The sequence below is a fragment of the Canis aureus genome, chromosome 31 (genome assembly GCF_053574225.1).
Source record: "Canis aureus isolate CA01 chromosome 31, VMU_Caureus_v.1.0, whole genome shotgun sequence".
NCBI lineage: Eukaryota > Metazoa > Chordata > Mammalia > Carnivora > Canidae > Canis > Canis aureus.
In genome coordinates this window covers 19,939,670-19,964,048 of record NC_135641.1, presented here as the reverse complement: position 1 = coordinate 19,964,048, position 24,379 = coordinate 19,939,670, and the positions used below count along the sequence as shown (strand labels likewise).

General features: G+C 37.8%; 2 long non-coding RNA genes across 2 annotated transcripts in view; both read left to right on the top strand.

The window, feature by feature from the left end:
* The window catches only part of LOC144302459 (uncharacterized), a 64,170-nt gene that overhangs the window by 26,802 nt on the left and 12,989 nt on the right, over positions 1-24,379 (top strand). The window lies entirely within an intron of this gene.
* Positions 644-22,591, top strand: LOC144302211 (uncharacterized). The gene is made up of 3 exons (XR_013369057.1): positions 644-754; positions 21,165-21,264; positions 22,387-22,591. It is a non-coding gene; the product is annotated as an uncharacterized LOC144302211 (long non-coding RNA).

Here is a 24,379-nt window from a genome sequence, read left to right as displayed (position 1 = left end):
TCTGTCTAAACAATGATTTATTGGTAAAACTTTTCTTCACAAAATTACTTTGAGTAATATTTCCTCATATACTGAGATAGATGAATAGCATTATCTTTATTATCTTATATTATCCTGGTGATGATGATGAGTCTCAAAGCATGAAGAATCCAGTGAGTTTTCTGAAGGGTTGAGAACAATTTTAGGAACAAGATTTCTACATGAATTATGTGCATAGATTTTGAACATATTTTTTCATTCAAATATGTTATTGTGTGTCTAATATATACTATGCTGCTTTGCTAAATGTTGAGGATACAGTCATCAGTAAAACATTCGTGGTACCTGCTCTCATAGAATTCATCATCTAGTACTATACCATTCAATATGGTAGCCACTAGCCACATATGGCTATTTATATTTAAATTTGAAATAAATGCAATTAAAATGTTTTCAGTTGTATTAGCAACATGTCAAGTGCTAAACAACCACATGTGGCCAGTGGCTGTAGTATTGGGACAGTGAAGATACAGAGTAGTTCCATCATTACAGAAGATTCCATTGAACAACAATGGTAGTAGAATCAAATAAACTTCCCTGGGGGTGGGGGAGGGGGTGGCCCAAGATGGCAGCATAGGAAGATCCTGAACTCGCCTCCTTCAACAGACATACCAGATCTACAACCACATATGAAATAATTCCCGCTGAGAAAGAACCAAAAACTAGCTGAACAATTTCCTCTACAACAAGGAATAAAAGGACCGCATCACGATGGGTAAGAGGCTGAGATTAGGTCTTGCCGGAAATCCCACCCCTCCCCTGGCATAGTGACATACAATAGAGAGTGATCTCATGGGCTGAAGCATCTCACTGAGAATCAAGGGAGTTTGTGACCCATCCTGAACACCTCAACCATTGGGACTTGCATCAGAAAGATGAGGCCCCCAAAGCATCTGGCTTTGGAAACCAATGGAGCTTACATCCAGGGGATTGTGAAGATCTAAGTACTACTTTCAAGGGACTTGCACATGGACTCACTTGTCCTGGCAAACAGTGCAAAGGCAGTAGTTTGAGAGGTGACTAGATTATGTATGAAAGTGATTCAGTTGCTAATCTTAAAATAGTTGCCAGAAAGGCAGGGGTTAGGTGGGATTTTCCTAGGGGATGGAGGTGCTGGAGAGCATCATTTTTTTCTCTCCCTCTACTTTGCTAGTAAAGACATGAGGATTTGCCACACACCTGATGCTCTTCTCCAGCATCACAAAACTGTGGGTGTGCCCTACCGCCAGTGCTGTTTCCTGGCCTTGCTAAAGCCACACATGTGTCCCACCCCTAAAACTCTTCTCCTGCCTTTGCCATGCAAAAGGGAACAAAAAAGAAGCTGAGGTAACTTCATTTATATCAGACAAAATAGATTTTATAACAAAGACTGTGATAAAAGACACAGAAGGACATTACATAATGACAAATGGGCTAACCCAACAAGAGGATATTAATAATTGTAAGTATTTACATATCCAATATAGGAACACTTAAATATATACAGAAAATATTAACTGACCTAAGGGAGAAATTGAAACCAATACAATCATAGTAGGGGACTTTAATACCCCACTCATATCAATGGAAGAAAGTCTAGACAGAAAATCAACAAGGAAACATCAGTCTTAAATAACACATCAGAGTAGATGTGCTTAATAGGTATATACAGAACATTCATTCCATTCCAAAACACAGAATACACATTCTTCTCAAGTTCTCATAGAACATTCCAAGGACAAATCACATGTTAGACCACAAAAGAAATCTCAATAAATTTAAGAAGATTGAAATCATATTAGGTACTTTTCTGACCACAATGGTATGAAACTAAAAAAAAAAATTATAAGATGAAAACTAGAAAAACCACAAATAAGAGGAAGATTAAGTATAGATTAAACAACATGCTACTGAACAACCAATGGGACAATACAGAAATCAAAGGGGAAATTTAAAAAATATTTAAGATAAATTAAATGGCAATACAACTCCAAATCTGTGGGATGCAGGAAAAGCATTCCTAAGAGGGAAGTACATAGCCATACAGGCCTATCTTAACAAAGAAGAAAAACCTCAAATAAAGTAATCTAACTTTATACCTAAAGGAACTAGGAAAAGAAAAACACATGAAGTCTAAAGTTAGTAGAAGGAAAGAAATAGAGTGGATCAGAGTGGAAGTAGACTGAAAGAAACAATAGAAAGAAAATTGAAACTAAACCTGATTCTTTGAAAGGAAAAACAAAATTAATAAGCCATTAGCTAAATTCTCTAAGAAAAAAAAGAGAGATGGTTCAATAAATAAAATCAGAAATGAAAAAGAAGTTACAATTGAAACCACAGAAATACAAAAGATCATAACAGACTACTGTGATCAACAAACTGGAGACATAGAAGAAATGGATAAATTCCTAAACAATCATCCAAGACAGAATCATGAAGAAGTAGAAAATCTGAATAGACCTATTACAAGTAAGGAGATCGAATCAGTAATCAGAAACTTCCCCCAAACCTGAAGTCCAGGATCAGATGGCTTCACTGCTGAATTCTACCAAGCAAAGATACTGAATGGGAGATGCTTTTACCAATGACATGTCACATAAAGGGTTAGTATCCAAAATATATAAGGAATTTATAAAACTCAACCCCCAAAAAACACCCAATTAAAAATGGGCAGAAGACATAAATAGACATTTCTCTAAAAAAAACTATATTGCCAACAGACGCATGAAAAGATGCTCAATATCAAGCATCATCAGACAGATGCCAATCAAAACCATAATGAGATAGCACCTTATACCTCTCAGAATACCTAAAATAAAGACACAAGAAAAACGGGTGTTGGCAAGGGTGTGGAGGAAAAGGAATATTTGTGCACTGTTGGTGGGAATGCAAACTGGTGCAGCCAATATGGAAAATAATGTGCAGTTTCCTCAAAAAGTTAAAAATAGAACTATCATAAAATCCAGCAATCCCACCACTGGGTATTTACCCAAAGAATATAAACACACCAATTCAAACGGATACATGCACCCCTATGTTAAACAGAATTGTTTACAATAGCTAAATTTTGGAAGCAACCCAAGTGTCCATCATTGATGAATGGATACAGAAGATGTGATATATACATATTATTCATTCCTAAAAAAAAACTGAAATCTTGCCATTTGCAACAACATGAATGGGGCTAGAGTATAATGCTAAGTGAAATAAGAGAAAGATAAATACCATATGATTTCACTTATATGTGGAGTTTAAGAAACAAAACAAATGAGCAAAGGGCAAAAAGAGAGAGAGAGAGAGAGAGACAAACCAAGAAACAGACTCTAAATTATAGAGAACAAACTTATGGTTACCAGAGGGGAGGGGTTTGGGGAAGGGGTCAGTTAAATAGGTGATGGGGATTCAGGAGTACACTAGATGATAAGCACCAAGTGATGTATGGATAATCATTATATTGTACAACTGAAACTAATAAAACATTGTATGTTAACTAGAATTAAAATAAAAACTTTTAAAAAATAAAATAAAGGCCACATATGATAAACTCACAACAAACGTAATGCTCAATGGTGAAAAGCTAAACTATTTTCCATAAGATTAGGAACAAGACAAGGATGCCCACTCTTACTGCTTTCATTCAACATAGTATTGGCAGTCTTAGCCATGGCAATTAAGCAAGAAAAAGAAATATATGCCATCTAAATGGCATCTAAATAAAATGCCATCTAAATAAAATTATCACTATTTTTAGATGACATGATTCTACATAGAAAAAAAAAACTCTAAGGACTCTTCCAAAAAACTCTTAGATATAATATATGAATTCACTAAATTTATAGGCTATAAAACCAATATAGGGAAATTGGTTGCATTTCTATACAATAATGATGAACTAGTAGAAAGAGAAATTAAAACAATCCCATTTGCAATGGCATCAAAAAGAGTAAAATATCTAGAAATAAATTAAATCAAGTAAAAGATCTGTACACCGAAAACTGTAGAACATTGGTGAAAGGAATGGAAGAAGGCACAAATAAATGGAAAGATATTTCATGTTCCTGGATTGGAAGAATTAATATTGTTAAAATGTCCATATTCCCCAAAGTAATTCATAGATTCAATCTAACCCCTATAAAAATTCCAATGGTATTTTTTGGAGAATTAGAATAAATAATTTTAAAATATGTATGGAACCACCAAAAAGGCCCGGAAAGCCAAAACAATCTTGAGAAAAAACAAAGCTGGAGGTCTCATGCTTCCTGATTTGAAATATACATAGACACATAGACCAACAGAACAAAGAGCCCAGATATAAACCCATGCATATATGATCAATTAATTTATGATGAAGGAGAGATGAATATACAATAAGGAAAGTACAATCCCTTCCATAAATGGTGTTGGGAAAACTGGGCAGCCACATGTAAAAGAATAGAACTAAATCACTCTTTTTTAAAGGTCCCCAAAATTAATATTCATAAATTAACATACATAACAGTGGAAATTTGAGAGTCACAAACTGCCAAATAGAATTAGGAGCTGCATGGGCACAATGTATGCTTATGTTACCAAAAATGTACAAATTTCACTTGAGTACTCGCCATGATAATATATAAACACCTAAGACAGCTATTTGGTCCCAGGTCAGCCTAAGGAGATGCTGAGACCTCCCAGCTATATAAAGAACTCATACAACTCAATGGCAAACAAATAAAAATGACTAAAAAATGGGCGGAGGATCTGAATAGACATTTTTCCAAAGAAGACATACAGATGGCCAACAGGCATAGGAAAGGTATTTCATATCATTAATCATCAGGGAAATGCAAATCAATACCACAATGAGGTATCACCTCACATCTGTCAGAATGGCTATTATTAAAAAGATAAGAACTAATTTGGAGAGGTTGTGGAAAAAAGGGAACCTTCATATATTGTTAATGGGAATGTGAATTGATGCAGCTACTATGTAAAATAGTATTAAGGTTTCTCAAATAACTAAAATGAGAAATACTATGTGATCCAGGTATTTCACTTCTGGGTATTTATCTGAAGAAAACAAAAACTTCTGGGTATTTTAAAAAGATATATGCACCTCTATGTTCATTTCAGTATTATTTACAATAGTCAAGATATGGAAATAACCTATATGCCCATTAGTGGATAAACGGAAAAGATACAGTATATATACACAATAGGATATTACTCAGCCATAAAGAAAAAAAGTCTTGCCTTTGGTGACAACATGGATAGATCTTAAGGGTACTATGCTAAGTGAAATAAGTCAGAATGAAAGACAAATACTGTATGATTTCACTTAATGTGAACTCTAAAAACAAATGAGCAAACAAAATAAAACTCATTGATATGGAGAAGGGATTGGTGGTTTTTCAGAGGGGAAGGGTGTTGGGAGGTGCAAAAAGGGTGAATGGGGGTCAATTTTATGGCAACAAATGTCAATCAGCCCCATTGTGATGCTCACTTTGTAGCACATGCAAATATTGAATTATTACGTGGTACACTTGAAACTAATATAATGTCATATGCCAATATTACCTCAATTTTTTTAAAAAAAGCAAAGAACAGACTTTTTCAAATCATGGTTCCAACACCTAATAGTTGTATGATCTTGTAAAAATTACTGAATCTCTCTGAACCTGATTTGTAAACTTCTCAACTTATAAATTTTCTAATTATAAGATAGGGATATAATAGCAATGCACAGAGTTATTGAAGATTACATGAAATAGTGTTAGGAAGACTGTTAGGTGAGTATTAAGCACATGATAAACACTCAATTCTAGACTATCATCATCATCTTTAGCATTAAACATTTTCTTGACCATGGGAGCATTTTATTCTTCTCTAATTTTCATTCAGCAGACAGAAGAGATTCTCTGATTCCAGAGAAGGACAGGAGAAGATGGGTCTTGGCTGTGATCGCCTTGTCTTTCAGATTCCATTCTAGAATTTTCCAGGGAGGTGCTTTTACATCTCTTGCAGTCGTTTGCTTGGTCTATGAACAATGTGGGTGTCACAAATCACTCGAGATATAGTAGACTGCTTTTAAATATGAGAGAATTTTAAGAATCATCCACCTCTTTCTTTCTATTGTTAAACCGTAAACCAAGGGGCATAAAGATACTGTGGCTTTTAAAAAAAAATGATACTGTAGTAAGTAGGCACCGCTATTTGGGTAAATTTATTAACATTATCTTAGGTTTTGCCGAATAGCAAACAGTTTTTATCTCCAAGGCCAAATGCATCAATTGGTAGCAACTTCCTGCGGAGCTTTTGAGAAGTATTGCAAGGCCTATCAGAACACAGCAAGAAAGAACTCTGTGATCAATTAGTGATGCCTGCCAAGGACATGGGGTTTAGGGGGGATTGGCATACATTTATCTATTTATCAACCTTTTTAAAAGGACAGGTTGATTACAGAAATAAGCAGGTTTCTTGTTTTGGGCTACTATTGCTAAGTGCAGCTGTCTTCACTAGATTAAAGTTTATCTGTCTGAGGTCTAAAATCACCTCAGGCCTATTTTATTTAGACTTAAATCCCATGAGCTATTGGCTTCACCAGCTGTAAATGAGTCCAAGGAACGAAATCCTGCACGACTTGGAAGGCAGGGAGACTGTGTTTTACATTTCACAGTCCATTAGTTAGATCAGATGACAACTTTTGAGACGCACAATTTGTACTATTACTTTGCTCCCAAAAGAGTTAAGGTAGGAGGAAATAAAAATATAAAAATCTTCCCAAAATGCAATTTCACTGTGTCATTCCCTGTTCAGGAGCCCACGGTGGCTTCCTACTGCAAATAAGCAGCTCTTTTTAACTTTCAATATATTCTTTTTTTTTCTTTTAAAGATATTTATTTATTTATTTATTTATTTATTTATTTATTTATGAGAGACTCAGAGAGAGGCAGAGACATAGGCAGAGGGAGAAGCAGGCTCCCTCTGAAGAGCCTACTGTGGAACTCGATCCTAGGACCCCGGGGTAACGACCTGAGCCAAAGGCAGACACCCAACCACTGAGCTACTCAGGTGCTCCACTTTCAAGATGTTCTGTAATCAAGCTCCACATCCTATGTTTCTAGGCTTTAATTTTACAACTCGTCAACAATAGTTATTTCAGAGTATCCCAAAATCACACAGTGTCCAGTTTATATTTCTTGATAATAGTTCCATATGGGTTGGTTTAATCCTCCCAACCAGATTATTTGCATTTAAGAAATAAAGCTTCATCTTACATGTCTCCTAAACTTCTCAGTGCATTGACTACAGCACAAAGTAGACTAAATAGTAAGATCCATAAGGATGGGGCATTCTTAACAGTTATGGGCCTCAATAAATATTTGTTGATCTTATTTCTCAATTGCAGTATTTCAATAAGTGTTTGATTGGTTCTCTGATTGAAAGGAGAAATCAAAGTAATGTATTACTATTATTTTCTGTTTAGAAATTCATTGCAGTGGGAATTCTATCTGATGTGTATAAAGGAAGTAACACGATGTTGTCTACAACAGGGTTTGATTGACATTGAGATAGAAATACATCATTCTTCTAATAGCTTCCCTGAGGCGGCTTTCTGAGAGAGACCCGACTATCTGACTCTAATTTCTGAAGGGTGATTTATGGTATATTATGTGTAGCTAGTAAGAACAGGGCAACTCTAGGTGGATTATCTCTGGATATATTTTATAGCTATAAATTATGATTAAAAATCACAAATGTAAAATTCCAAATCCTTAATATGTTAAGAGATTTGACTCATAAAGACTTTCCCTAATACAAAAGTCATATTACCTCAAAACTTTGCAAAATAATAAAACTATTATTAAGAACCTAGATTCTTTTTTAAAAAAGATTTTATTTATTTATTCATGAAAGACACAGAGAAAGAGAGAGAGTGAGAGAGAGAGAGGCAGAGACACAACATAGGCAGAGGGGGAAGCAAGGCAGGAGCCCGAAGTGGGACTTGATCCCGGGTCTCCAGGATCACACCCCTGGGCTGATGGCAGCACTAAACCGCTGAGCCACCCAGGCTGCCAAAAAAAAAAAAAAATACCCCTAGATTCTTCTACAAGCTTTTCAACTATGGATTAAAATTGTATTAGAGTCATTTACAACCCAGATGCTTAATTATTATTGTCTTTTGTTCCAACAAAAATTACGAATGACTTAAAGGAGAAAAACTGAGAGAGGTAGACTACGGAAGAAACTAGAGTAATACTGGTTTTCTTAGCAAAACAAGTTTCTACAGGAACTGTTAAATATAAAAGAAAACAACTTTGTTTGGCAACAATAGGCAGGTGTGGACATATAATTTTATGATATTCTTGATGATTGTGGGGAAAATGTACTCTTACTACTACATTTAAGTCACAGAAGTAGTGAAACGATCTGAATTCTGGAAATGTGAAAGTATATGCCTGACTTTCTCTCTCTTACTCTCTGTCCTGTCCTGTTTCCTCACCGTTCCTGAATTCCTCTGATCGTGATAGTTCTATGTCCTTATTCGAAACAACAGCTTTACAACAGAATTCCAATACGGAATTAACTTCTGGCATACCAGTGCACAGATACCTTTTTTTAATGAAATAAAGTTTGGTTGTTTGGGGCCCCACTCCAGTAGGCTAATAGCTGAATACTAGAATAAGAGATCAGTATTCCCAAGTAGAAGGAACATTATGGCTCTGGTCTTACTCAATTACTTGATGCCACCCAATGTACAGGTCTCTTACTTCCCTTCCATGCCTTTGCACATTATGCCTTATTGCTAGAAACACTCTTCCCTGCTTCTCTCATCTTGGTAACTTCTATTTGTCCGTTAGGCCTGATTAGCCCCATGCACCCCAGCACACACCCTCATTTGGCTAGGTCAGGGATCCTTTGTCCCTCAGTGTTCTCACAGCACTGTGGACTTGCTCTGTCATAGCAGGGGAAGCCTGCAGTCACTTTACTGATTTTCTCCAATTTGCAACTTGAGGACAAGGAAGTATTTTAATTTATATTCAATGCCACCACCTAGGCCAGGGTATGTGGCAACGAGTAGAAACTCTCTGGGTATTGGTTTAATGAAAAAGTAAGTCAATAAAACTTTATTCAAGGTTCTTAAAAATTACTGAATAAATAAATGCACTTTTATCATCAGATTATTAACTCTTCAAGGGTCAGAACTATCTAATTTATGTATCTTCAATGCCTGTGTCAAGGTTTTGCATATTGAGGTGTTGAAGGAAATACTTGCCCCAGACATTGAATCGTTACTTTCAGGTATAATTAATAACTATAATAAGGTCCCTGAAATTTCCTTATTAGTGAAAGTTAGGGTAGAGGGAAGTTAACTTATCTCAAGAGAAGATATTGGTCTATAATTTTTCTAGAAATTATTAGTCAATCCTTCCAGAGCAAGGTTTTCAAAACTTATCTGATAGTGAGAATCATCTGAGGGACATTCCCTAAAAATCTAGCTCTCCCGTTCCCACTCCAGACATACTGTAGCATTAGAATCTCTAGGAGCGGGGATTTTACATTTTTCTCAGGTGACTTTTTTATGATTTGGGGAGGTGTGAGATACAAGTCATGGCACTTGAGAGGAGTTTTACCTAAGCACTTTGATAGCCACATTTTATGTTCAAAATTATGAATTCGCTTCTTCCTCAGATTACACAAAGTACATTCTAGTTTACTGCATCAGATTGATTCTAAATACTGAAAAATTCTAAATTAATAAAGGTCCATAAGAATGAGGATTCTTTTCTGAGCCAAATTTTCTGATTTGAACCCAGAAGCCTGGGTTCAAATTATATTAAGCATGAGCTCAAAAAGATACAGTGCAATTTAAAAAGCATCTCCTCCTACTTTTAGTCCCAACCCTTTATAAATGATCACAAATTAAATGATGGTCCTTCTCAGTGACAAATGATTCTATGTGTGTCACCTGGGACCACAAAAGTCTCTCTCACTCCTTTTGCAGTCAGCTGTAGAGAGCAGAGAGCGGTTTTATACACCACTTTGCTGTCATGTGTGACTTTCTGAACTCCACAGGCATATATTTATCTGGTTGGTGTTATGTTAACAAATTAAAACGAAAACAAAGCATAACATAACCAAGCTAGCACTTGCGTGTCAATCTCCCATCTCCAAGATTTCTCTTTAGAAATCACTTTGAGGACTTTGGGGTCAAGGAGAAAAGTGAGAATGGTCCCTGTCCCAAGGATTTGACCATTCCCACAAAGTGATCACATTCACAGGTGAGTCTTTTAACCTTCTCCCTTTTTCACCAAGCATGTGTGCATGTGTCTAACAGCTCCCTGCACCCCTGTAAAGCAAATTACGAGGAACAAAGGACGTTAGCCTTCCGGGGCTGAGGAGCAAGGTAACCTGCAGAAACACACAAGAGACACAGAACAAACAAGGAAGAACTAACTGACTAATGAACAGGACAGGAAACCAATCCAGAAAAACAAACAGGTGGAGAAAGCAACTGGTGATCAAACAAAGGAGCAGAGTGACTCTGCGGACCTAGGAGTCTGGTGCTCACCTGGGGCCCACCTGCTGAACAGGTGAAGGGAAATGGCTGGGCTGAAACCTTTTGTGAGGCCCAGCTCCCTCTCCTCCACACCCTGAAAGAGGAAGGGTGGTGGAGCAACCAGGAGAGCTGCATTTGTGGCTCTGTGCTCTTTTCCCTGATGGAAGACTCATACTTTATTATGAAGAACCAATGACAGGGCAGTAGCTACAGTAAGCAATTAGACTGAATGGATGAAAACATGTCAGAGCTACCGTGCACCTGAATTACAGGAAAGCTTCTGCTGGCTGTGTAACGAGGTTCAACCATAGTCATATTAGAGGTGAGGGTGACATTCAGGATGATTATAAATAAGTACTTGAGATTTGCAACACAAAAATCTTTTCTTTGGGGACCTCCAATATAAGTGGACACACACATATTAAAATACAACTAGCAATTATTTATTAAACATTTACTCTGACAAGGTATTGTTCTGACCCATACTCTATAGTGTACATATTAAACATATTTTATGAAGGACAGTCCACCTGATGGTGGTGCTGCATGTATAAAGGTGCCCAAGAAGTCTGATAGTATTATTATCACTCAATGCTCACTTGAAGACTATTTGGGGTGGAGTAGAGGTGTGGGTGGGGAATTGTTGGAGAATATTCAGAAAGATTGATTCTTTTAAAAAAGGTACACAATGGATTTGCCATTTCTAACTCATTTCATAGTGTAAATAGCCAAATTCTATTTTCTTAGTGAAATTATATTTGTCCTGCTTGAAAACCTTCTTGCAAATTTTCTGAAGGAAAAATCTTTGAAAGTAAGTTAGAATTGTTTTAGTATCTGTTAACTTTAGATTGATTAGGGAAAGAAATAGTTCTCAGTGGCTATCGAGACAGAAGAAAGGTTGATGCCACATACTTAGGCTGTGTAATCTTACGTATTTCCAAAAGGTAAGGTGCAAATTTGGCTCTGCGATGGCTAGCAGCTGATGAAAAGAAGGAAACCCTGATAGTTACAAGAACCAGTATATACATGAAAGCAAAGCAAACCAACTTCTTAAAGAACAGAAATATGAATGTTGAGACTTGAGAGATGTCTGCAGTAGCTGCTCTTCGAGAGGATTTTGAGCAAGAGGAGAGAAAAAAAATCTCTGCACAATGTCCTTATGACAAATATACTTTGCCTCATTTCTTTATTTTTAATTTAAGCTATCTTGCTGAATGGTATGCACTATTATAAGAACTTAAATCTTTTCAGAACAGGTTGGGATACATGGAGAGATAACCTGTTTGATTTAGAATATGGACAACCTTTTGGTTTGATTTTGAACATGGACAACATGGCCTTTTAGAGGCCAATTCTTAGTTTCCTAAGTGTCTGTTCAGTATCACTGTATTACTTTTCCAAGAAAAACTTTGAGAACACTTTCTTCACTCTACAAATAAAAGTCCTTTTGGATTACTGTAGCAGAGAAATAAAAAGCTCTGGCTTTCTTAACCCCGAGAGTTTTGGGCCCTCCCTGTGGATGTTCAAAAAAAGAAGCTAAGTCCATCTCTCTCCATTCATGTTGACCTTTAAACAGAACACACCATAGAGAATAGCATGGCACTTGAGTTTATTAAAAAATATATTTTCCCCTTCCCTTTAGACATCTGCTATTTTCTCCAACCTGCCCTCTGCATCTTTGCCTGAATTAGTGCTGACTCTAGAATGCTTTTCCTTTCCCACCTCTGTGTCTTGTCTGTTTAGAGAAATCATACTATCTTTTTTCTAGGTCAGTCCAAATGCCTCTTCTTCCATGATGTCTTGCCCACTTACTCAAATGTGGTCGCTCTGGCTCAAATCTCCCAGAGTCCCTCAATTAACATAAAGGACATGTTCTGCATTATGTTGTTGTAGATGACTATGGATAAGCTTTATTTTCTCAAGCTAAAAGTTCCCTGAACTATTATTTTTATCTATGGGTCTGTAATTCTTTCAAAATAAAAAGTTAGTTCAAAAAAAGAATTCCCAGAGGATATTCATCTTTACACAGCCTTATCCTAAAGGTCTATCTAGAACAATGACTGAAGCTAAGTGATGGGCCCTTGGCGAAGACTGTGGAGGAAATTCCCATGAATGAACTTTGAAACAGTACATGTGCATGGGATCTAAACTTAGAAAAACTGGGTTTGGCTCTTATCTTTCCTTCCTACTTGGGAAAATCTGAGACAAATGGCTTCATCTTTCTAAGCCTCAATTTTTTATCTGTCAACTGGGAATGATAATAACTCACTTCACTGGGTTATTGTGAAGATCAAATGAGATGATGAATGTGCTAGTATTTCATTAGCTATAAGCACTGTGGCAGCATTAGTTATTATGATTAGTGCTGAAGCAACTGTACATACACAACCACCAGTGTCACTCTGTGTGCCAGTTGGTCATAGACAGTTTTAGCTTGACACCCCATCTATCTCCTTGTTCTACTGTATGATATTCTGGAAGCCTCTTTATTTTTCCATCCTTTCCAACTGTCCTCCAAGTGATCTATTCTATTCTTGTAAGACTTAGGGAGAAATAGTTAGAACAATAGAAAACTTGGAACACCTTATAAAGCCGTGCTTTGCAGTATTCATAACATGCCCATATGTTCATAAACAAAAAAAATTCTAATTCAGTGTATGTTCTGAACATTATGATTCTTGTATGAAATGTTTGTGTGAAGAAAGTCTCTGACTTAGAAACACCAACTCATAAACAGTCTATTTTAAATCAGGGTCCTAAAAGAAAAACTTCAGCTGTATACCACTGCAAATGCAGACATGGTCTAGAAGGTTGGCAGGACAGGCCTTTGGAGGTCTCTTATTAAGAGAGAGTGAGGGACTTCATGAGGAGAAACTTCACCAGCCAAGGGAGTAGACTTTACAGACTAGACCCAACAGCCATGGCATATCATTCCATGTCTGATTCAGATAGTTATCTGGCGGTGGCCTCATACTGACACTTCAAAATAGCTAAATTACCATAGAAATAATGCTAAGAAATACACGTCAGAACTGCTTTGTGAGCCCACTAACAGACTGTAAAGAAGGGGTGAGGAAGGTTGGTGTATTTTCCTCTATAGTTCAGAGACTACTAAAAGCAAAAGTAAAGCATTAGGAGTTTTGCTATACATCAGAAGGAACTGATGGCTTCCCTGTGTGACCTGGGACCCCTGTGGCCAATGTTAGAAACAGAAGAGAACTACAGTGCAGAGGAGTTGACCTGGTGCCCTGGGACATGGCCAGTCACCTCTGAAACCACATGAGGCAGACAGCCTGTGGTGACTAAGGGATCTGTATTCTAGAGCCCACAGGAGACACATGACAAAGACACCCTGAATTTGAGAAAGAGTGGAGTTACCACTATTCTGTGGGAAGAACCCGAGCCTGACAAGTGCTTTGTGTTTTTATTAATATACCACTTTGAAACCCTTCCCTGGTGCTTAAGGAACCATGGGTTATTCCTACATAACCGATCTCACTGGCTAACTTCTTTTCATGATCCAACTTCAACCGAGCACCCTTGCATCACAATCGTCATGAATTCCTGCTAGCCCAAACCCATCACATTTCACTCCCTTTCCTTTATCTGTAGTTTTGATTACCGTTCTATCCTCCTGGTTGTGCCAGGAAAGGAGGTGGAAAGACCTGAGAAGAAGTATCTGTTTGTCCTGACGTAAGTCGAGGAATTCCCTTTTCCTGTGGAAACAAAGTTGTTCATAGTGCGGCTTCCAAAGAACTCTGAGAATTGTAGACAAGCCACAGTCTACACTAAGCAATTTTGTTGTCATCTAACCTTTAATACTGATTTTATCATTGTCATGAGACCATGCCATTTGTATTCCAACTAACCAATTTCTTCAGCAATATCTGCCAGACTGAGAGATTTTTGTGGCGAAGAACTTGACTCACTTATTTTACACTTCCCAAGAGGTACTCACTTCATGTTGGTTGAATTAACCCATATGATTTAGGGATCATTGATTTTTGCCCATATAGCCATGAGGCTTTTTCTCAGCCTCAGTGTTTTGATAGTTTGCTTTTTCCTAATTCAAGTGGCATTTACTGTTAAGTACATGGTTCACACCACTAAATTCTCTCATATATTGTCTATCACTCTTCAATATAATAAGATATGAAAATAATTGACATGTTTTCCCTTAATTTGGTTAAGTGCTATACTCAGTGGCATTTTTATTCCATCTCCACTGAGCTCAATAGTTAGATATGATTTCTTTTGTGCTAAAAATAACAACGATAGTATTTGGAAGAAATAAGAATGGACTAGTTGATAAATTATTTATAGCAATTTCCAGCAGCCTGCCAATCTGTTTTGTAATGTAGTTGAATCTTAATTTTTAATGAGGGAACCTATGAAAATCTGCTGGGGTGAAAACCATGACCTCTAAATGATAGCACAAGAGCCCCCATCATGTAGCCAGGTGGCACCCACCCGTTCCCATCACCTCACTAGGGCTTCACCTCAAACTGACCTTACCTGGTCAAAGCAGAGGGGAGTTGGTTGGTACAAAACCTGACTAAGACAGGAAAGGTGGAGTGAGGGAGAAGCCCAGCTCTGAAAGGGGACAAAACAAACCACCTTGGGGGACTATTGTGTGCCATTTCAAAAGTCTGTTTTGACTAATGCTCTGTGCTATTCAACCTTACATCCTTAATCTGTTGTGTCTGTTTCAAGTAAAAAAAAAAAAAGATAATAAGTGGGGGGAAATTAAGGACAATGAAAGAGTATTAGTGAACACAAATAGATGAGAGATGAAAGCAGCCCTTTGGAGGGAATGCCACTGCAGCTCTGATGATACATCTGAATGTGAATCGGTCTATCTCATTTTTACCACTGTGCTTCAGCAAAAAGGCATTTGATTTTATTACCTGATTAAATTCCTCAGTTTGTTGATGGACCTTTTGCTCTTCAAAGAAATTCAACAGACCTATTCATTCTGAGTTATTAAATATTAAATATTGGAACCTATATGATCTTGGAGATCATTTGCTCTGCAGTAAGCATTTGGGGAAACTGAGGCTCACGAATGTTAAAGGGGTTGCCCAAGTCACACAGCAACTAATGAAAAAGCTCATATATAGTTCATGTCCTTCGAATTCCTGCTTCATCTTTTTTGCTACAATTTCTGTTCTATGTCCTGCTGTCTGTACCAGAGACTGAAGCACAATGTTTTTCTTAATAAATGCCTAACTTAAAACCATGCTCTTCCTCCATATCCCTTTGTTTTAATCCCTAGTAAGTGCCTTTCTTCAACAAACACTAGGAAGTCACTATATGGAAAAGAGTCATACTGTCTTTGACCATGGGGTTTTCTGAATTTAAAATAGCAGAATGCAGTGAAACAGTGATAATATATTTGAGGAATGAGAGCAAATGAGCTGATGAAGAGAACAGAAGGCTAACCTGCATTGGTCCCACTCTGAGGGAAGCAAGGGAGACTTCCTTTAAAAATGGAGAAGAGAAAAGTTGTGATGTTTGTGCAAAACTTCAAATCATGTAACCAGACAATACAGAGTTGAATTTAACCAACAAGAACGCTATGAGTCACTGGGGTGGTGGAAGGTGAAACTCCGTTTGATACTCATAATTAGAAAATTATGAACCGAAATTGCTTGTGTAAAATAAACTTTTTGTTGTGTCGCAACATGTTGAAAAGGCAAGTAGAGATGGCTTGAAAATTCTTAATGGTTGAAATCCCTGCAGCATTTGCAGAGAGCTCTGTGGATTGAAATCTAAATCTATCACCCTATCTCTGTTCATGACTTGTTACTGTGCAGCAGAGAATGATCTAGGCTAAGGAATACTGACTATGTTGATAATATAAATTTTTTATATAAATTTAAATATAAATTGATAATATAAACTGATTTTCAGACATTACTGTAGCCCCACTGGCTCTCTACTTTGCCATATGCTGACTTAATCTTGGAGGAATATAGTGAAGAAATAAAAGGGTCTATTTTCCATGAATTCAAACAAAATGGAAATAAAAAAAACTGAATTGCTATTACTCATAAAAAATAACTTTTGTCTTTTTATTATGAAGATTGTAAAACATATAGCAAACTAGGAGAGAACTGTGTAATATACATCTGTTCAGCCATCACTTAGATCTACTACTTTTTAACATTTTTTGCCATATTTGCTTCATACACCTTGTTTCTGCTGAAGTCTTTCAAAGTAACTTACAGATATGACATTTTACCTCTAAATGCTTCTGTAATATGCCTCTAAAAATAAGAATACTGAGGGGGGCACTTGACGGGAGGAGCACTGGGTGTTATTCTGTATGTTGGCAAATTGAACACCAATAAAAAATAAATTTATTATAAAAAAATAAGAATATTTTTGATATAACTACAATACCAGTATCACAACTAATACAATTAAATATTTACTTATTGACTAAAACCAAATTCATATTCAATATACCCAATGTATAATTTATAGCTGGATTTGTTTAAACCAGGATCCAGTTAAGACCACACATTACACTTGGCTGTTGTGACTCTTAAATTTATTATGACCCAAACCAATACCACCCGTCCACTCCCCGCACCAACATACAGCTTTTTTACATGGCACATTTTTTACATAACTAAAGGCCAGTTGTCCTGTAGTAGTAGGTCATATTGTTTTTTTGATGATGGTTTAACTTTTTCTTCTATTCCTTGTTTACTGTAAACTGGAAGTTTTTTGTTTTTTGTTTTTTTTTTCAAGATGTATTTGTTTATTTTAGAATGAAAGAAATTGAGAGAGAGCTTGCAGGGGGAGGGACAGAGGGAAAGAATCTCAAGCAGATTCCCCGCTGAGGACAGAGCCTGAGGCAGGGCTCACTTGTGACCCTGAGATCATGACCTAAGGTGAAATCAAGAGTGAGACACTTAACCATCTGAGCCACCTAGGTGCCCAACTAGAAGTTTTGCCTAAAGTTCTGATTAGACTCAAGTTACATTTTTTTGGCAAGACTATTTCATAGAAACCTAACATTTCCACTCATGCGTCCATATGCAAGAAAAATAAAAGCACATGGCCACACATACAAAAAGTCTTGTTATAAGAATGTTCATAATGGCTTTACTTACAATGACGTCATATTGGAAACAACTGAAGTATCTGTCAAGAGAAGAGTGGATAAACAAAATGCAAAATATTCATCCAGTGGAATACTACTTGGCGTTAAAAAGGAACTAACTAGTGTTGCATACATCAAATGGGATAGATTTTTAAAGTGTTGTATTGAGAGAAAGAAGCAATCCACAAGAAGGTACACATTATATGATCCTATTTATTTGAAGTTCAAGGACCAGCAAAACTAATCCATGATGCTAGGAATCAAAACAATGTTTGATTTTGGGCACAGGGAAAATTGATTAACTGCTAAAGAGCATGAGGTAACTTTCTGGGGTGATGGAAAAGTTCTATATCTTGATTTGGGTGTACATATTTTTCAAAACTCATGCAGCTATCTTGAGTTTTATGATATATAAATAATACCCCAATAAAGAGAGGAAATAGGTAACTCTATGTTCTTCCTATTACATTTCTCAGAAGGCACATTGTTACCCTCTTATTAATGACACTAAGACGGATCACTAGAAAACATAAACATTTTGAGGCTACACTTGTTAATTCAAAACAAAAAACAAACAAACAAAAAAAAACCCGAGAGCATGGTAAAAATTCCCAGATCAGAGACATCTTTTGTAGACAGTATGATCTTTCTCCTCAAAGTTAAACCAAGACCTCTGAGGATAAAAAGTTGATTTGCTCTTGTGAGAAAGAAGGGCAGTGTGGTAGCAGGAGACAAATTGGAAAGAAAATCCTAAATAAAAGTGAGGAGTGAGGAGATGTTGATCCCCAAAAATGAGCAGTTTTGGAAAGAATGAGAAAAAATTTCCCAGGGATCCTCCCACCCATAAAATCATGAAAGTCAAGCGCCCTTTTAGGCCAAAGAAGGACGGGGAGCCAAGTGGATGCAAATCTATTGTGAGAAGCAGCACTTCCCTGTTCGGCCCCAGCAGGGAGCTTTTGCAGTGCAGCACCCCCTACACGGTGCCCAACCACACCTGTCACACCAGGATTTGTGGGCAGGGAAACGAGCCTGAGGAGGGGAGAGCACTGTCCAGTACTGGCAGTTGCATGTCTTCAGAAGAGGCACCTGCAAGTCTTCTGGTTGGATGTGAGAATCTGAAAGCCCACTAATGGACTCTGTTCGCATTAATTCCCAGAGGGATCATTGCTTCATTGACAGCGATTTAATCATGCCATGCAATGAAACAACATCCTGCAAAAAGAACTTTTCACATCACCTTGAGCACTGAGGTTTTTGCATTTGCCTTATTTGGAATGGTGGGTCTCATTTTGAAGACATTTGAGGCATAGAATCCTAGACTGTAAAAACTGTTTCCAAAGCATGTTTTACTTTATAAAAATGGTTTCCCACAGATTTCTTTAAGTGATCCCCCCTCCCAGGGGGGGTTAGGCTACAGGACTGACAATCAATCCTTCCTTTCTCTCCCAGCCAGCAAGAACGCGGGGCCTGCAGTACCAAGGCATCCCACATTTCCAGGGGCTGAGTGGGATTTAAGTTTTCTTTGTGATATGTCCACTATTTTATGAAATTTTCTTTTTATTAAATATTCCAGTTCCTTAAAGCTGCAATCTTCCAAAAATTCTCTTTCAGGAAAGACATAGAAGAATGATTATTAAAACATTTATTGAATGGAAACATGTTCTATCCTAATGTTAAACTATAAATCGAGTTGAAAGGATATTGTCTCACCAGAAACTATATTAATGGAATATATGATAATTCTCTGTAGTCTCCCATGATTTGAATCATTGAATCTATTTATTTATTCATTTATACCTGGACTCTATCCCTAATGTCTCTGAAGTGGCTTATACATGTGATTCCAAAGGATAAAATAGGGGGACAAATCAAGATAGAAGGCAGATATGGATATGGAAATAAAATCACTTGCTATTGTGTCCTGTTCAGTACCAGAGGCAGGCACAGATTTAGCCCTGAGCTTACTGGGCTCAGGAATAGCAAACTCTACTCAGAAGAAATTCCTCCAGTGCATCCTTGTAAAGAAGGTAAGGTGAAATAAAAAAGACATTTTTCATCTCTACCCCAGACAGTGAGTTTTATTTAATTATTTCTCATGATGACCCTCAGTACATGGCTAAGGCCAAAGTTAAATTTAATGAAATCGATTGTCCAAAGAACTCCTCACCCCAAAAAACAAAGTGTGATCTAAGCATGTAGCTTTATGAACTGGCTTTATTTAGAGAAAGGTATGGGCAATACAGCCTTCAAATTGTCCTCCTTGAATATTGTATTTTATACTTGTGAATTTGTCAAGAGATGAATCAATATATATTTTTATATTATATATATTTATATATTATATATAATACAATATTTCTGACAAGAAGTGAAATGACTGCTCAGCTTTTATTGAGAACTTACTAGGTGCCAGACATTCTAAGCACTTGAAATGTAGCATTTAATTCTCAGGATAATGGTACGAGGCATTCATTCTCATTTTTACAGATGAGATAAAGAGGCCTGGGAGCTAAAGGTCAAACAGCTGTTAAGTATTAGGGAATGAAAACTAGGCAGTCTGATTCCATTGTATTATACTGGTTTCGGGACTCTCACTCTGGTAAGTCACTGGTCTAGGTTAGAGTCTAGAGAAAGAAAGATTTGGCTTATATCTCCCCAAATTCAGAAGTTTGATCAGTTCAAGTGCTTGAATGTGCCTACCCCATCACTGCAAGATGACTTTGTCCATTTTTTAACAGTCTCAAAAATAGAACAGGTCCAGATAAATATGCATAAGAAAAAGATAGTCACCCACATTTTACAGCTCTTTAGGGTATAGGAAAATATTTCCTCCCTAATTAGAAGAGTGTCCCCAGATCTGTCATCCAGTCTGATATGTTTTATTGCATTTTAGGTTAACTTAAAAGTGCAGTTAGTAGCCTAATATATGAACAAAACTTGATAAATATTTATATTTATTTTTAGCTCACCAAAAAGCTTTAAAATCCTAAGTCAATGGTTCTCAAACTATATCATCAACATTACCTGAAAACTCATTAGAAATGTAAAATCAGGGGCCTCACCCCACCCCACCACCCCCAGCTACACCTACCGTTTCAGAAGTTCTAGGAGTAGGGCCAGGCAATCTGAGTTTGCACAAGGCCCCAGGGTGATTCTGATATATCCTAAAGTTTGACAATCAACTGCTGCTCTAAACCACTGTGTCCTAAAGAGCTGAGGCAGGACTTAGCAATCTCTCAAGAGGTAATAGTTGGAATTGGAAGGGATCTTGGCAGTGACCTCTCAGGGCATGATTCCCTTTTTTGTAGATGAGTAAATGGAGGCTCAGGGAAGTGGAGTGATTTGCCTGAGACCACACAGCACGTTAATAGATGAAATGGACTTGAACCCAATTTTCCTGACTCCAGTTCTGAGGCTTTTCCTCTAGTGCTTATTTGTCTTCTGATGGTTCAATTTCTTCAGTGACAAGTTTCCTCTCACCTGTGTCTACAGTCTCTCCATGAGCAGAAACTCATTAAAATGGTTGCTGAATTTGTTTCTACGAATCCTTCTCCTCCTGACAGAGGATCCACTTGAGAAGGTGAATGAGCAGGTACTGCCATGGGAAATTCACTCTCTCATGTAATCTTGTACTGCAATGAACACTCTTTAGAATTCCTGACTCTCAATGTTTTGAGAGCTTGTAAAAGAACTGACAATCCATTCTCTAAAGAACTATAGGATGAACTTTCAAGCCATTAGTTATAAGGGAATACAAAAATCCTAAATGATGCCTTTTATTTATTTTTTTAAAGACTCATTTATTTATTTGAGAGAGAGCATGCTCAGGGGGAGGGGCAGAAGGAGAGGGAGAGAGAGTCTTAGGCAGACCCCTCACTGGGCACAGAGTCCAACTAGAGGCCGGAACTAGGGCTCCATCTGGGGCTCCATTAGGGGCTCCATTTGGGCTTGATCTGTGATCTGGGCCTCAATCTAATGACCCTGAGATCATGACCTGAGTAGAAACCAAGAGTCAGATGCTCAACCAACTATGCCACCCAGCTGTCCCCTAAAGGATGCCTTTTAGGTAGAGTTTCTAGGTTTCTGAATTTTGCCAAAACTTTTAAACATAATAGAAACATGAAAAGATGAGTTAGTTGGGAAGCCCAGGTGGCTCAGCAGTTTAGCGTTGCCTTTGGCCCAGGGCGTGATCCTGGAGACCTGGGATCGAGTCCCACGTCGGGCTCCCTGCATGGTGCCTGCTCTCCCTCTGCCTGTGTCTCTGCCTCTCTCTCTCTCTCTCTTTCTCTCTCTGTTTCTCATGAATAAAAAAAATAAAATCTTAAAAAAAAAAGATTAGTTAACTTGCCTGTGCCTCAGCTTCCTTGTCTAAAATAATGATTTATGTAAAGAATGCTATGCAAATTAAGTAAAATTATATATGCAAAATCAGTCTTTTGCATAAGGTAGATGTTGAGAATGGTCAGTTCATTTTTCCTCCTTTTTTCCTGATCCTGTTGGTATTAATATCTGATAGCTGATTAGAAGTATAGTGCATTTATTAATGACTTTTCAAAAACTAGCATAGGAGCAATTCATCTTGTTCCAGAAGAAATTGGTGACTGATGTTTCTTTTTCATTTTTCCCTGTGGTTGTCCTGAGGGATTTCCTCGTTTTATATTAATTGGATGCATATGTCTTAAACTTTCCTTCATCATCTTCCTTCATGGGACAGAGAAAAAAAGATGATAAACCCTACCACAGAAGATCAGATCATCTGATTGGCTTCAAGAGAATGGACACAACGGGACTAATTATATCCTATGATCTTGGGGTACATTGGTAATTTTTAGCCTAATAATTCAGGCCCATGTTGAATTAAAGAAATTTTATCCCATATGATCATCCAATGGCATGTTTTGGCTAAGCATGAGAAAAATACAGGATAAAAATCGTAACTTGAATTGTGTTATGTTTGTCTACAAAGTTCAAGTATGGATTTTTAAAAAAGACTTTATTTATTTATTTGACACACAGAGAGAGAGAGAGACAGCATAAGCAGGGGGAGCAGCAGGCAGAGGGAGAGAGAGAAGCAGACTCCCTGCAGAGCAAGGAGCCCGATGTGAGACTCTATCCAGGACCCTGGGATCATGACCCAAGCCAAAGGCAGGCACTTAACTGACTGAGCCACCCAGTTGCCCAGGGTTTCATGTTTTTTTTGAAAGAATGTAAATTTTAAAACTGTAGAAATTGGATTTTAGACTACTTTGATATGCCAAGCTGTTCTTTTTTTTAAAAGTCTGTCTGTGAATCATCCCTTACCATTTTACTTACCTTCTGGCTTTTTGTTTTGCTGATGTCACAGATAAAACTTTTTCTATAAAACAACACCCAGTGTGTATTTTCTAACCACTGGGGCAGGCTGCCTGACCCGCAAACCCAATTCTTCAGCTATCGTCAGAATTACTTAATATTCACCATTGCAATCTGTGGAATTAGGAGATAATAATAGTATTCACAACAAACTACAGTGGTTTGTGGTAACATATTCTGTTGCCCGCTGGGTGTCCCAGAAGGCTTTTGGAGTACCCAGTCAATATTCCAACTGCCTTGCAAGACTTCATGAAAGTGGCTGTGGTGTCTTGTTTTAAGAGAAGTGTCCTAAACGGGTTTTGAAGTATATATTCTACTTCCATTTCACTATGCACTAATTCGGTTATTTAAAAGCTGGCACTCCCTGCCCAAACACGAGGTCAAGCTCTGCAAGTTAGTTTTGACACTTTGCTGTAGAAATACACTTCTCGAATAAAAATATAATTGACAGAAAGGTCATAGAAAGGGATGCTTATTCAACTCCAGGAGACCGAGGGAAAAGCAAATCCCCTTTGCGAGGGTTAACTTTCTCAGAATCAGATATTGGTCCAAGCTACGGTTTCACGTCCCCCACCCGGCTGCCAGCAGGGCAGTGAGAGAGGTGAGGGCGATGCTGGAGATAACTGGTGGTTTCTCATGCAGTTCTGTTTACCGCAGAGAATGGCTCAGATTCATGGGGTGGCTCATCTGTTTGTTTCCCAGGAGTGTCCTCCTCATCAGGTACAAATGACTTGTTGTTCCCCCCGTCCCGTCTGCCTCCTTGGTGACGGATAGACGAGAACTGTTCCCTGTGCTCTGGGACTCTAATGTGATCTGGGTCGTGCTGGTGGCAGGAGGGGAGGGAGTGGGGGAGGCACCGAGGGGAACAAGGGGAAGTTAACACTAGGGGAACTCCAGTCTTTCTTGGAAAAGAAAGTGTGTTTGTGTTCTAGGGCTAGTGCCCTCCTCTAACAGCCGCTATAATATTGATCTAGCCGTGATTCAGGATTCAATGTTAACATCACCCTCGTCAGTGGGAAAGTGAGCCAGGGAAATGGAGAACTCAGTATTTCTTCTGATGAAGCAACTCAAAGAAACTAAATATTACAAGGAATGTGGGGGAAAGAACTTCCCTTCTTTGAGACTCACAGCAGATACAGGAGCCTTGAAATGAACAATATTACTTCTGGTTTTTCAGCTCCCCTAAAACCGAGGAGTTACAAGCACAACTGTACAGTAGTCAAAATCACCCTGTCAGGGGAGGCGATCTCAGGATACATATTAAGCAGGAGGAAATTAAGGCAAGAAGAGTAGCAATTTACCCAGATTCCCATGCTAATGGGCAGAGCTAGGAACTCGCAACGCCTCATTTATCC